Here is a 14,323-nt window from a genome sequence, read left to right as displayed (position 1 = left end):
CATGCACTGAGTGAACACTGAGAATAATGGGGCTCGTGACCTAACAGCGAGAAACCAATTTGAAAGTATTGATGGAGAGATTCTGCGGGGGTTTTTTCCCCAAACAATTACAATAGAAATATCTTTAAGCTTTGTTCATTTTCTAGAGATTGTTGTAATTGAAATGGCTCAGGCAGCAGGATGCCCATTGACAATCCTGATATCCACACTTACTGTACCGCTGCAGTGTTACGTGAAGCAAGATGGCAAATGTGAATGTTTACCAGCGAGAGGTTTTTTTTTCCACCTCATTTAACACAACTTAATAGAATAAACCCTGGCCAGCAGCCAGTCTGTGTCTTGCCTACCCTCCTGCAACAGGCCCGATCACAGGACCATTGGATGGTGTGCTGGGCACATCGCGGCCCAGTGCTGTCTTATCGTTGGCACCAAATCGGCAAAGCAAGCCAGATGGAGGGCTGCTGTGACACATGGTGCTCCCACCACAACACTAGAAGGAGGCAGCGTGTCTTCTTGCCTGCTGTGCAGTGTACGTGAGCTGGAGCGTGTCCCTCGGCCCACGCGGGCTGTGCCGTATCGGGTGGGAGTGAATTGCAGGTTTTAATTACGCGTCTAGTGCTTGGAAAAACAAATGAGGTTAGAAAGGCATTTCTTCTTTAGTTGCGGGCGGTATTATTATTAACACACGAGCTGTTGCACAGCACTAAAAATAATTCCTAACCGCTACTGAGGAGCTCTTCCTGAATGGAGAATCTTTCCTCGAGCTCCCTGATGGCTGCACTGATTGCTCAGTGATCTGTAACGTGGACTACTTCCATTTGTGTTGGAGTCCTCTTATAATACTGGCTGGTACAACAACCTACCCAGCAGAAAGTGCAGGGCCTCTGGACATGCACGATAGGATGGGTAGGTTTCACTGAAGGCAGAAGGTAGGGGTGTATATGGTCAGGCCGGGGGATGGGCGGGCAAGCCTGTAATATATGTAAAACTGTAAATACCTTGTGCAGCCACCAGAGGGCTCATCCCCTGGAGTCCCAAGGGATCCCACAATCCTCTGGGAGCACCTGTACTTAAGGAGGCCTCACAGGCTGGAGAGGCACTCTGGAGACCTGCAATAAAAGACTACGGTCACACTTTACTTTGAGCTCACAGTATCTAGTCAGACTCTTTATACATACACAGCAAAGCCCATGCAAGGATTGGCAGACTGGGGACAGGAACATAACCCGTTCAGTGTGGCGCAAGTGGGCTAGGATGGGGGTAGCAGTGCAACTGTGAAGTTCTGCATCAGTGACCTAGAATTCAATAGAAATTACAACAAAAAGACTTGCATTTGTATAGCGCAGTTCACGACCACCAGACGTCTCGAAGCGCTTTACAGCCAACTAAGTTCTTTGAGTGTAGTCACTGTTGTAATGTGGAAAACGCGGCAGCCAATTTGCGCACAGCAAGCTCCCACACACAGTAATGTGATAATGACCAGATAATCTGTTTTAGTGATGTTGATTGAGGGATAAATATTGGCCCCAGGACACCGGGGATAACTCTCCTGCTCTTCAAAATAGCGCCATGGGATCTTTTACATCCACCTGAGCGAGCAGACGGGGCCTCGGTTTAACGTCTCACGGCCCCTCCGACAGTGCAGTGCTCCCTCAGTACTGCCAGTGCGGCGCTCTCTCAGTACTGCCCCTCCGACAATGCAGTGCTCCCTCAGTACTGCCCCTCTGACAGTGCAGCGCTCCCTCAGCACTGCACTGTGCTGCAGTCCCTGGAGTGGAGTGGAGTGGAGTGCTCCCTCAGCACTGCACTGTGCTGCAGTCCCTGGAGTGGAGTGGAGTGGAGTGGAGTGGAGTGGAGTGGAGTGGAGTGGAGTGGAGTGGAGTGGAGTGGAGTGGAGTGGAGTGGAGTGGAGTGGAGTGGAGTGGAGTGGAGTGCTCCCTCAGCACTGCACTGTGCTCCAGTCCCTGGAGTAGGGCTTGAACTCACAACTTGCTGACTCAGGTGAGCGTGCTGCCCACTGAGCCACAGCTGACCGGCCATTTGGCCCAACCAATCAGCGTTGTTCATGCTCCACCTGAGCAGTGCTTTTAACCCAGTCCGTTTGCCCCATTTCCTATTTCCCTTGAGCTTCCTTTCTTTCAACCAACCATCTAACCTATTCCTAAATGTTATGGTCGCTGCTTCAATCGTTAACTGTTAGTGCATTCCACACCCCCTCAACTGTGTACAACAAAATGTTTGTCCCGCTCACTATCCTAAATATCTTGCATTCAATCTTGGATCTGTTTCTCTGCCCCCCCCCCACTGAGAACAGTCTGTCTCTATATACCTATCCCTTCATAATTTCAAACATCTCTCTCCAATCGCCCTGGAGTCTCCTTGTTGGAATGAAAACCGCCCCAGTTGTGATGGGTGGGAGATCGATGAGGCCACCAATTGGCAAATTGATCCTTCCTACCCCGAAGGCCTGGATGAGGGTTTTATCGTGTACAGGTGAGGTAGTGGTATACGTAGGCCATGTGCTAAAGGTGAATTTGGACCTGTTGGTGAGGAGAAGCAGAAAGCTGTGACAGAATTGAATTTAGTTGTGTCGCACTGTCTGGGCCATTGATGGAGTCAGGGCAGTTAAGAATCAACCACATCGCTGGAGTCACATACCGGCCAGACCGGGTAAGGGCGGCAGATTTCCTTCCCTAAAGGACATCACTGAACCAGATGGGTTTTAACGACAATCCGACAGTTTCATAGTCACCATTACTGACACTAGTGCTTTTTTTATTCCAGATTTATTTAACTGAATTTAAATTCCCCAGCTGCTGAGGTGGGATTTGAACTAGTGTCTCCAGATCATTGGTCCAGGTCTCTGGATGACTAGTCCAGCAACATAACCATTACACTATCTTAACCAATTGAATGAATGGTGTTTGGCTAGTGCTGGAGTTAGCTGATAGTCTGCACAGGAGCTGAATCCAGACTGGCAAATATGGCCATGGAGTGCGACATGGATGAAGGGGGATGAAGGATTGAACCCTCAGATGCACTGTGACCATACACACAGGAGGAGAGATTGATTGAGGTGGTGTCGGGGCTGCACTTTCAACTTGCAGCCAAGAGTAAATGGAAATGAACACTGGGTGGTTTCTAGAGCCGTCGCTGATCAGGATTAGTTTATATACCCGTGCTGTTGGAGGCCTGGCCTGTGGTAACTGCAGAGGGGCAGTTAGCGTGAGGTGCCACAGAGATGGAGGGGTCAAGAATAGGTTGCAGTCACGCAGGATGTCACTGGCGACTTTGCCCAGAGTAGTGCCGATGTTGTGATCTGGTTGAAAGCCAAAGCTTGAGGGGCTTGAACAAAGAGTTAGCACAATGTTGGGTAGCAAGGATATTTTCAAGGATCTTGGGGGGGAGGGGGGGGGGAGAGGAGAGAGAGTTCCAGATCGGACGGAGTTGGCAATCGGGGAGGTAAAACAGCTGGCTTCATGGAGCAATGGGATTGGAGTTTGCGTTGGGCTGGATTTGGAGCAGTGTGGGCAGATAGGGAGGCGAGGAGGTTGTGGTGGAGGGAGGGGGAGAGGAGAGAGTGAGTGGGTAGCCTGGATATTGGACAGATAACCACGAGCCTCTCGCATCTACTATGGAAGGGTGAATACAGAGTATGGGGGAAAAGGGCTCCTGAGCTTAATTCTCTGCTCAGTTAACTTGTCTAAGCACCAACACTTACCGAGGCTAAAGTCAGGAAGCCAAATCTAGAAGGGCTTCGACCCTGATCGCTATCTAATGGAACTTGCTGGCAGACATGTCACGCAGCGATGATGGGTTTGAGATTGGGCTCGGCTGTGATGCTTGAACAGTTAGCTGACGTCTGCTGTTGAGGCGTACTTGAAGAATTGGGTAAGGTTCTGACTGCCACTCCGACCGAGAGTCCGTGCCTTCAGGAGAGGGCGAGAGGAAATTCATTTTTAGATTATAAAATGGCAAAAAATTTTGTTTTCACCAGTTGATTTGTTGTGTGGAGGGTGATTGAAGCACTTTGTATTTTATAGCAATACATCTTGTGTTCTCGACCCCTGTGATTGAGTGGAAAATCAATTTTGAATCACAACAGGTTATGATATCCCGACAAAGAGGCGTTATAAAAACACCCAGCTAATCCACTCGCTGCATTTGTAATAGACGGCACTGGCTCAACTCATTTGGACATGACCATGTTTTGATAAGTTTTATGATTTATTTTGCAAACCCTTGCTTTCCTTCAGTTTCTAGATTTCACGGTCACTATTTTGAAGAGCAGGGGAGTTCTCCCTGGTGTCCTGGGACCAGTATTTATCCCTCAATATCTTAATAAAAAATGGATTATCTGGGTCATTATTGTTTATGAATAGAGTCTGACTGGCTACTGTGAGCTCAAAGTAAAGTGTGACCCTAGTCTTTTATTGCAGGTCTCCAGAGAGTGCCTCTCCAACCTGTGAGGCCTCCTTAAGTACCTGTGCTCCCGAGGGATTGTGGGATCCCTTGGATTCCAGGGGATGAGCCCTCTGGTGGCTACACAAGGTATATACATACATAACAATGATCACATTTCTGTTTGTGGGAGCTTGCTGTGCGCAAATTGGCTGCCGCGTTTCCTGCACTTCAAAAGTACTTCATTGGTTGTAAAGTGCTTTGAGATGCCCGGTGGTCGTGAAAGGCGCTACAGAAATGCAAGTCTTTGTTTCATTTTTTTTTCTCCCCTCCTTTCCTGAACTTTAGAGTTGTGCCGAGACGCAGTCACGTAGTAACTAACCTCCAGTACCTCACCAAGTGATCATTCCCCAGCTTTGACTGTGGGCAGTTGGAGCACCATCGAGTATTTTCCAACCGGGATCGCTGAGGAGAGATTGGGAACCATACATAAATAGAACTGGTTGTTGTATATTCTCCATGGCCCAGGCCTGCTGAGGTCTACCTCGGCTCTGGTTAAGGTCAGTCAACGCGGAACCGAGCCAGGCATGACGCTGGTGCCTCCTTGAACGGCTTGGCTCAGTTCCACAATATTTGCCTCTACTTAATCAGCTACAGAGGAATGTTTACAGATCTTTCTAACCGTCTTCCCACCTCACTGATAAGAGATGATCCCAGAGAGAGAGAGAGACACACACACACACACACACACACACACACGACATGCAGCGATTACGGACTGGCAAGCACCCGACTGAAGACCAGAGCTGGCCGTGCCAGGCAGAAGATAATGAGCAGCACGTGGATACTGTTGAGATGATTTTAGTTTAATGAAAGAGTTTTGAATCCTGCATTACATCGGGCTGACCTACATTTTCAGCAATTATATCCCTGAATGCCAAAAATTTTTTTAACCATCAAGCGTTCTATTTTCAGCCCCTTAAATTTGCCAGTGCAGTTTCCAAGGATCCTGTTTTTTGTTCTGTAGTTTTTAACCCTGCTCGGGTACCTGCTGCAAAGCCTTGAATGTTGGAAAGTGTGAGGTTATGCATTTTGGCAGAAAGAATCAAAGAGCAAGTTATTATTTAAATGGAGAAAGATTGCAAAGTGCCGCAGTACAGCGGGACCTGGGGGTACTTGTGCATGAAACACAAAAGGATAGTATGCAGGTACAGCAAGTGATCAGGAAGGCCAATGGTATCTTGGCCTTTATTGCAAAGGGGATGGAGTATAAAAGCAGGGAAGTCCTGCTACAACTGTACAGGGTATTAGTGAGGCCACACCTGGAGTACTGCGTGCAGTTTTTGTTTCCATATTTACAAAAGCATATATTTGCTTTGGAGGCAGTTCAGAGAAGGTTCACTCGGTTGATTCCGGGGATGAGGGGGTTGACTTATGAGGAAAGGTTGAGGAGGTTGGGCCTCTACTCATTGGAATTCAGAAGAATGAGAGGTGATCTTATCGAAACGTATCAGATTATGAGGGGGCTTGACAAGGTGGATGCAGAGAGGATGTTCCACTGATGGGGGAGACTAGAACTAGGGGGCATGGTCTTAGAATAAGGGGCCGCCCATTTAAAACTGAGATGAGGAGGAATTTCTTCTGAGGGTTGTAAATCTCTGGAATTCGCTGCCTCAGAGAGCTGTGGAAGCTGGGACATTGAATAAATTTAAGACAGATAGCGGTTAAGAAACTGTCTAAGGGATTATGGGGAGCGGGTAGGAAAGTAGAGCTGAGTCCATGATCGAATCAGTCATGATCTTAGTAAATGGTGGAGCAGGCTTGAGGGGCCTTATGGCCTACTCCTGCTCCTATTTCTTATGAAGTAATTATAACCCTGAGTATAATCGCTTCACCATCAGTAGCAGTGCCTTCAACTGTCTCGGCCCCAAGCTCTGGAACTCCCTCCCTGAATCTTTCCTCTCCTCCTCCTCTTCCCTCCTTTTTAAGACGTTCCTTAAAACCTATTTCTTTGACCAAGCTTTTGGTCACCTGCGCTAATTTTTCCTTGTGTGGCTCGGTGTCAGATTTATGGCTGGTAACCTTCTGGGGCCGGGAATTTCTCACCCGGCCCGGGAGTCCCGCTCCTAGCGCGGGATTCGGTCCCTCCACGTGTCTGTGGCGGGGTGCTCCGGGGGGGACTCTGCGACATGTGCGCTCCACATAGCGCTGACGCGGTAGAACGCCGCTTCCCTCCAATTAAAGGGGAGAGCCGCCGCACGCTCCTGCAGTCCCTTTGGTGGCCGCCACCCGTAACGGATGACCCGGTCGAGACTGACGGATGGGTCGGCCGACAGAAAAATATGGCAGCTCACGCCGCAAATGGCCTCCCCTTTAAGGGGGCACCCCGATGGCGGATGTCCGGCAGCTTCGAGTCGCCCGCGGGGCGGTAAGGGAGCGGCGTGCACGCGATTACATCATCACACTGCATATGCCAGCCTGGGGAGCAAATCGTGGAGCGCGCCCCCCCCCCCCTCCCCCCCATGTCCAGGGCAATTTCCTTGACCGCGCTATCGATCCCTTCCCCCGGGCAGTAACCTCGTGCCTCCTAATATCTCCTTTTGGCTGGGGGCCCGTTTTTCCATTTGAAGTCCGGTGAAAATCAGTCGGGTTGTAAATCGGGCCATCGATCCTCCAACTTCTGTCCGTGTGTCTGCCAGAGTTAAATTGCCTTTCTTTTTATCTCTTTGCAAATGTTGATGTCCCATATCATCATCCAATCTTGCACTTATTCACTTTGCTAAACTCTCCAGGCCAGTGTAAAATTTCCCCACAGTGCCTTACTAAGAGGTTGCTTATTGAGCGGCAATACATATAGAATTTTCAGTGGCTTTGTTCTGTGGACCCATAATCATGAGGAACTTGGATGAGAGAAGTCCAACCCATTTTACCTGGACCCTTATAACTGGCACATAAGAGACTTTGACCTTTGACCACTGACCCCAATAGCCTGGGTCTCCCTTGGCTGGTGGCTGCATTTTGACGGATGCTGTTTGCATCACATTAATAATGTCTGGGCCTGGGTGAGACAGTGATTCAACCCTGACCTTTCACCTCTGGGACCTGGGTTCAATTCCAGCCTGGGAGGAAAGTCTCGACCTGTTGGCCAGAATGGTCCTGTGTGAAATGAGTTGGGCAGTGCCCACCCAGGCTCCCGATGAGCGAGTGTCCACAGCACAAAACTGCCACCAACTACAAAAGAACATTCTTTCATTTTCTGTAGCGCATTCCTGACCTCTGGACATCCCAAGCCGCTTCACAGCCAATGAAGTCGTTTTTTTTTGACCGTGTAGTCCCTGCTATAATGCGGGAAATGTGGCCGCCAACTTGTGCACAGCAAGCTGCTACAAACAGCAATGTGATAATGGACCACATAAAAGCTGCCAGAATTTGGTTGGTCCAGTGACCAAGGCCCATTTCTGACTCTTTGGCACCTGCTGTCAGGCTAACGGACCACTAACTAATCTGCAATGCATGGTGGTGTGATTATGGGACCCCCCCATCCCCCTCTTCCCCCCCCCCCCCCCTCCACACTGACGTTATGGTGTGATATCAAGTACGTGCCACCATCGTGGTGATGTCATCAGGTAACTCATTTCATTGCGCTCGACCCTTTGAGCATCATGACGTCTCTGGAATTCTCTGCCCCAGAGAGCTGTGGAGGCTGGGTCATTGAATATATTTAAGGCAGAGATAGACAGATTTTTGAGTGATTTTTAAGGGAGTGAAGGGTTATGGGGAGCGGGCAGGGAAGTGGAGCTGAGTCCATGATTGGATCAGCCATGATCGTATTAAATGGCGGAGCGGGCTCGAGGGGCCGAATGGCCGACTCCTGCTCCTATTATGTTCTTGTGTTGATATCCTGACTCGATTCATGTTGCACACTCTGCAACGCACCTTTGCTGCCGGTTCAGAGGAAGGCTGTTGACAGCACGGGTTCATCGCCCCTCTCCTGGGACCCCGGCCTGTGGAATCGAATGACCCGAACAGCCTGGGGTTTGATTCGGTGCCAGGGTCCAGATACGAAAGCACCGTGTTCTAAAGGTGGTGACCAGGCCCCCACAAGTACAGACTAAACCCTGGCCAGCATCAATCCCTCAACCAACATCACTAAACAGATTACCTGGTCATTATCTCACTGCTGTTTGTGACTGTGCACACATTACAACAATGACTACTCTTCCAGAGCTCCTTCATTGGCTGTAAAGTGCCTTGGCAGGCGCTATATAAATACAGGTCTTTAAGTTCTTTCATAGTAACTTTGGGATATCCTGAGGTCGTGAAAGGCACTATATAAATGCAAGTCCTTTCTTTTGTAGGTGGTGACATAAACAGACTACAGTAAAAGAGCAAGTCGTGTTATGGAGGTAATTCATAACCGTATAAATTGTTCCCCCAGCTCTGTAACAAGCAGTTCTTTCTTTTATACAGCACTTTATCACTCAAACGCCAGCAAGCACTTTGCAGACGATAAATTGCTTCGAAGTTAGTTGGAGGGTAGGTGGAACAGCCAGGTTATACACCGCAAGATCCCACAGCAAAGGGGCAATGAATTGAAGGCCAATTTGGGTTTATTTTTTCCCCCCCGCCCCCACCCTACAGGCCGAATGTCGGTCAGGACAGTGGGAAAACTGGCTGCAGTCCGGGCCGTGGGATCTCCGAGCCGAACAGTTACCTCCGCGAAGGACGGCACCTGAGACATTGCGGCACTCCCTGGGCCCCGCCCCTCCGACGGTGCGGTGCTCCCTCGGCCCCGCCCCTCGACCTGGTGCTTCACCACTACATGTGGGAATATTTCCCCCCCTGCGATGGGCAGGGACCTGTACCAGTGATTCACGGTCATTTATGGTCTTTTCCAATAGGATTACATATTTGTTTGTTGACTCTTATCTTAAGTTGTTTCTTATACATCTACTTTTTTAGCCCAGATATTACTGTTGGGGATACTGGTGGACAAAAATACAGTCCTCTGATATTCCTTTACTCTCATTTATTTGAAATGGGTTAGTCCTCCACTAAAATATCAGTTGGGATGCCAATGTTTGTTGTTATCGAAGTCAATTTCCAGAATTTGGTCTCCAAATGAACAATATAAAAATTGCTGCTCATTACAGTAACTGTCCTAATATCGCCTGCAGCTCCACGTCCAATGTTAGCTTTTCTGTGAAGCACCGTGGGAGGTATGACGCTCATCATAAAGGATGAAGCAGAGTACCGTAAGCAATGAGTAAGTGTGACCTTAGCTCCTTTAATTAGACTCCAGAGTGCAGGTACTTCGTGGGTGGCCTGCTTATACACCATGCTCCCAAGGGATGCTGGGATCCCTTGGGACTCCAACAGGTAGGCCCTCTGGTGGTGGTGTGATACAGGTTGCCAAGGGTTAAATACATAACCGGAGTCCTTTAACTTTGTTAATGGTCCTATACAAATGAAAGTTGTTGTAACTCCAGGAACTGGCTGCATCACCTGGACATGTGATTTGCCCCGTGCTCTGGGACTATTTCCTGAAACCCTGCTGTCCGGATTGTGGGCCTTTGCCCTCGGTGATGAGGAGGTTCCCTGTGCTGGTGTCTTGCCCAGTGTGTCACACTGCTGTGGAGAGGTTTCTGGGAACCAGGGCAATTGCACTGAGCAAGGTGGAGAGAGAACTGGAAGGCCAAACCAGCTGATCAACGTCTGGCGTTCCTCAAAGCTCTCCGCAGCATTTATTTAAACAGTCTGCAGATGTGAAAATGTTTGTTTGGGGAACAGAAAGTGGGCCATTCGTCTCAATAAAGCTATCCTTTCCATCGCAGCTTCACCGATGCGACATTGGTGGGAGCTCACTGTCACACGTGCAGTTTGTTTTTATGGGCAGTACATTTTTCACGGGTCATTGAGTGCAAGGAGGAACCTGGCAGCTGAAATACTCGGTTTTCCCCACTGCTGACAGACACGGGCATCTTCACTCCTTCCCTGCTGGAAATTGCGACTGGAGCTGATGCAAACTTACACCAACCCTCGAGTGTTAATGCAGACCCTGCCAAGTCGTTAAAAAAAAAACATTTAACATTTCAACTGGGGCTGGTAGTTGCTGGTACTTGTGCTATTTCTCCTGATACTACTTTTGCTCGCAATCCCTGGCATCAAGTCAATGATCATTGCAGCTGCTCTTCACCAAGTTACAGCCACACACCAGACAGACAGACGCCCAGCAAGCTGGTGCAGTCTGCGCATGAGGGCTGAGTGGCTGAAGTGTATGCACAGCCTGAAGCGTAAAAGATGAGGCAGAGGTCCAGGTGAACTGCCCAAGATGCAGCACTGATCGAGCTTTGGTGCAACTTGCCTGGTAAATGCAATCTGGCCACTTCTGTTTACACGTCCCACCAACACCAACAATTTAGAGGCACCCCAGATGCTGGTTATGAGAAGATCTTGAACATTGATCTGTTGTAGTTCTGTGCTTTGTATAGTAGTTATAAAATAAAAACGTGAAAACTCAACAAAAATGAGACTGTTGGCCAGTATAGACAACTTGGAAAACTGGTTTAATGTTTGGCTTCATCCGAAACTAACCCATCTACTGGCTAAATATTTATTTTTCCTCTCAACGTCAATGATGGCAGCCAGTGTGGCTGAGGTATATGTTGCACCCAGTTTGGAGTTGAGCGTCCCAGTACCTTACCCCAGTGACCATTCCTCATGTGAGTCCGGAGACTGAGGGGCATACTCTCTGTACTGGTAAACAGGTAACAGCGCATCACTGGCCTGGCCTTCCTTTACACAGAGTTCAGTGGAGAACAATCTGGACTCTCCCTGGGGTACAGTCCCTGAAGGTGCTGACTCTCCCTGGGGTACAGTCCCTGAAGGTGCTGACTCTCCCTGGGGTACAGTGCCTGAAGGTGCTGACTCTCCCTGGGGTACAGTCCCTGAAGGTGCTGACTCTCCCTGGGGTACAGTCCCTGAAGGTGCTGACTCTCCCTGGGGTACAGTCCCTGAAGGTGCTGACTCTCCCTGGGGTACAGTCCCTGAAGGTGCTGACTCTCCCTGGGGTACAGTCCCTGAAGGTGCTGACTCTCCCTGGGGTACAGTCCCTGAAGGTGCTGACTCTCCCTGGGGTACAGTCCCTGAAGGTGCTGACTCTCCCTGGGGTACAGTCCCTGAAGGTGCTGACTCTCCCTGGGGTACAGTCCCTGAAGGTGCTGACTCTCCCTGGGGTACAGTAACCCTAGTCGATTGCCCCCCTGGCTCAGTACCAGGCGGATGGAACATTTATCCACCATTCAATGAACCAATGCATTTTTTCTACACTTTCCTGTGTCTGATTCTGCAGGGAGTTCGTTGATGCTCCTCAGCTGTCCACTAGGTGCTGAACAAGAGCCACATGGGCTGTTTGCCATTGTCTCGAGGCTTCCTCCAACGAAGATTGACTACTGACTGAATCTGCATCCCATCAGCCTGAGGTGAGGTGTGCTGGAGCACCAATAGGGGGCACCATTGAGACACTGCAGCACCATTGCAGAGAGTCATGGTCTGCCTCCAGGTAGCATTCTCTCCTTTTGCTAGAAAACAAGAAAGGGGGAGAGACAGAACAGTCCTGAATCGGGCCTAGTTCACTGTCCAAAAGTTACCAGTGGGAGAACGGAGAACGAAAGCCAGACTTGCATTTCTATAGCATCTTTCACAAAGTACTTTACAGCCAATGAAGTACTTTTTCAAGTGTAGTCGCGGCTTTAATGTAGGAATCGCAGCAACCAATTTGCGCACAGCAAGCTTCCACAAACAGCAATGTGATGTCCAGAGTTTTTTTTAAGTGGTGTTTGAGGGATAAATATTGACACCCTCAAAGCCTCCCTGATAAAGTGTAAAATCCCCACTGACACCTGGGAGTCCCTGGCCAAAGACCGCCCTAAGTGGAGGAAGAGCATCCGGGAGGGCGCTGAGCTCCTCGAGTCTCGTCGTCGAGAGCATGCAGAAACCAAACGCAGGCAGCGGAAGGAGCGTGCGGCAAACCAGTCCCACCCACCCCTTCCCTCAACCACTGTCTGTCCCACCTGTGACCGAGACTGTGGTTCCCGTATTGGACTGTTCAGTCACCCGAGAACTCGCTTTTAGAGTGGAAGCAAGTCTTCCTCGACTCTGAGGGACTGCCTATGCTGATGATGATGAAATATTGGCTGGGAAAGCGGGGAGAACTCCCTTAATCTGAAATATTGCCATGGGATCTTTGTCTACCTGAGAGCAGACAGGGCCTTGGTTTAACGTCTCATCTGAAAGACAGCCCCTCCGACAGTGCGGCGCTCCCTCAACACTGACCCTCCGACAGTGCGGTGCTCCCTCAGCATTGACCTTCCGACAGTGCGGTGTCAGCCTAGGATTTTGTGCTCCAATCTCTCTGGAGTGGGACTTGAACCCACGACTTTGACTCTGGAGGCAAGGGTGCTGCCCAGTGAGCCAATGATGGACACTTGTAAAGGCAGGATGCAGCAGATCTTCTGAGAACCAGAGTAAAGGGAGGGTGGGTGAGAATGGTCCATTGTGCATGACCTTGCCTGTGGCCATTTGAGGGATTGCATAAATGGGACAGGGATCAAAGCGCCTTTTATTTATAGGTGTGGGACTGATTGATGGCGATGCTCCTCTTGCTGAAGCATTCTTGGGTAGAGCCAGCTGATGGATGATGGAGCATCTTTTGTCAAACGAGCGAGATTTCAGCAGCTCATTGACCCAGCAAGGAACGGAGGCTCCATATGCTGCAGATCAGAAACAATTATTCCAATAGAAAAGACACTGTAGCTATTACTGGGACACTGGCTCAGCACTAATAAAATACTGGCCTTGGGAAGTAGAATAATGTAAACACTGACTGTCCTCAACAGCACAATCTTTAAAATCGATCACCGAAAGGAGATTCTGACGGTACTGTCAGTCTGACAGCAATTTATTCTTCACTTGCTTCAGCTTTTTATTACACTTTCCCCACTGCTTTTGTTCCAAGACTAAGGAGATCTCAATCATATTTTTCCTCTTCTGGGGCTGACTCTCCCTGGGGTACAGTCCCTGAAGGTGCTGACTCTCCCTGGGGTACAGTCCCTGAAGGTGCTGACTCTCCCTGAGGTACAGTCCCTGAAGGTGCTGACTCTCCCTGGGGTACAGTCCCTGAAGGTGCTGACTCTCCCTGGGGTACAGTCCCTGAAGGTGTTGACTCTCCCTGGGGTACAGGCCCTGAGGGTGCTGACTCTCCCTGGGGTACAGTCCCTGAAGGTGCTGACTCTCCCTGGGGTACAGTCCCTGAAGGTGCTGACTCTCCCTGGGGTACAGTCCCTGAAGGTGCTGACTGTCCCTGGGGTACAGTACCTGAAGGTGCTGACTGTCCCTGGGGTACAGTCCCTGAAGGTGCTGACTCTCCCTGGGGTACAGTCCCTGAGGGTGCTGACTCTCCCTGGATATACGCCATCTGTGAGTAGATAATGAGTAGAGGACTTTAGTGTGGCGATCATCACAGTTGAGCACAAACCGATTCTCGCCCAAACTGCACAGATCCACAATCCAACAGGGATTACTGGGTAGTAGGAACCTACCCCAACATCACTGCAGCCTCTGGCACCTTGCTGAAAATCGGCTAACTGCCAGCTTGAACTTGGCACCACCATGGGCCATTGTTCAATGAGAAACGGTTACAGCAACGAGACACTGTGCTAAATAAAGCAAGTGTTCCGATGCCATGACTGAGCGAGTGCACAGATCGGAGAAAGAGAGCGAACATCCCCCACATTACTTGCCTCATTTTGAGCAGTGCACACATCCCGATGGTGCAGTATTCCGGCTACTTTCTGCTGTTTGGTAGCTTGTGAAAAGTAGATGGTGAAACATTACTAACCGGGAAATGCTCCTGGTATTTTCT

Source organism: Pristiophorus japonicus, chromosome 21 (assembly GCF_044704955.1).
Source record: "Pristiophorus japonicus isolate sPriJap1 chromosome 21, sPriJap1.hap1, whole genome shotgun sequence".
Taxonomy (NCBI): domain Eukaryota; kingdom Metazoa; phylum Chordata; class Chondrichthyes; family Pristiophoridae; genus Pristiophorus; species Pristiophorus japonicus.
The sequence above is the reverse complement of the archived record's forward strand: the minus strand, read 5'-3'. Positions refer to the sequence as shown.